This window comes from Limulus polyphemus, unplaced genomic scaffold, assembly GCF_000517525.1.
Source record: "Limulus polyphemus unplaced genomic scaffold, Limulus_polyphemus-2.1.2 Scaffold66, whole genome shotgun sequence".
In the NCBI taxonomy this organism is placed as follows: Eukaryota; Metazoa; Arthropoda; class Merostomata; order Xiphosura; family Limulidae; genus Limulus; species Limulus polyphemus.
Window position 1 is genome coordinate 195,945 of NW_013665676.1, and position 1,681 is coordinate 197,625.

The following is a 1,681-nucleotide window of genomic DNA, read 5'->3' on the forward strand; positions in this document are numbered from 1 at the left end:
AACTTATTCTGCCCTAAATGACCATAGCTACGTAATCTTACTTGGCTCTATTTATCCAATCTCAATAAATCTCATTCCAGCAAATGTTCTGGACAACTTTACTAACTACAATATTTTCAGAACTATGTCAATTATTTTCTAAATAGAATCAGACAAGTTGAATTTCTTCTTTGCTTCCTCAACTGATTCCCTGGAAATATTTAAAAGTTTCACGTTTCTTTAAGTGTGTCTTATTTGCTTTTCAACTGAAAATAAATAAGCTGAGAATGAAAATATGAAAAGATTCAGGTTGTTACAACTCACAAAAAAAAAATAAAAAATCTGTGATTGGAAGAAAATATTTGTTCTTAATTTCCAACCTAATTTAAAAAAAATTGTTTCAATTGCTTATCAACTAACAATTGTTGTTATTTTTACACTTAACGAAACTTGTAAAAATATAAATAAAACACATTTAGTTGGCACAAAAAAAACGTATAGGCAGTTGCTTGCTCTTATAACGTGTAGCATCATTATTTTTAGTTCGATGTAGCTATAACATTAGCAGTTCACGCTCGTCCATAATGCTGAAAATACCACTTCATTATTCTGTAACCCTCTTACAGAAAGCAGTCCAGCTTAAATGAAGACCATTTGCAAATATTATTATCAAAATAAAACACTCAAATGATTAAAGGTAGACTTGCTATAAGAGTTTTTTTTCTAGGTTTTTGAAGTTATTTTGGCACTTTTAAAGAAATGAAAGAAAGCATGTATTCAATAGTTGAAGGCTTATTGTGCTATCGTCAATTTATAGAAAATTATTGGAATGCAACTGCTTTGTAGAAGCGTGTCCAATTTAAATAAACAAAATAAAAACACTTTACGAGAGACGATCCAATTTTAGAAGATGTCTCAATTTAGTGTATTGATACAAACTTCAAAACCGGTTAGTAGTGTTAAAGATAGGAGAATGCTTGATCTTGCATGTACAAACTGATTATAATATTTTGCATCTGGTTCAGGGAATATGACCACCATGACATTCACACAAAACAACACGCCGACAGGTGGCGTACCTCCGTTACAATGCTTTTGTAGCGTTTCTTCTCAGTTAGAAGTAGAATTGCACTAATGTTGCCGTTTCTTGTTTTTACAAGAAGTCGAAAATATGCGCCACCTGTTGGTGCAATTTCTGTATCTGTCATTGTGTCCCGCATTTTATGACAGTCATACCTTATGAATTCTTGTTTGTTTTCAACAGAGTGCTACACAATAGACTATTCGCGCTCTGTCCACTGCGGGGAATTGAACCCGGGGTTTTAGCATTGTAAATCCGTAAGCTAACCGCTGACCTTCCGGGGAACGAATTTCAACTCATTTTGCACTTAGCTACACACCCATTTGAACCAGGAGCAAGACTATATAAGCATCTGACAGATATAAAACGTGCCAACTAGAATCCATGTTTGCCTATAGAAACTCCTACTTAAATGTACAGGGTAAGAAGCGAAAACAAAGTTGAAACTTTGCGAAAGTAATAAGTGGGAACTAACTATTTATACATCAGAAAAGCGAAATCTAAATGAAATAGACATTTATTTATAGAAATTATTCGTAGCCTTATAAGTATTGGTGAATACACACGAGTGAGTTTTACAACATCATCCGAAGACACTAGTGCTCAGCAGAAGAGAAAGTT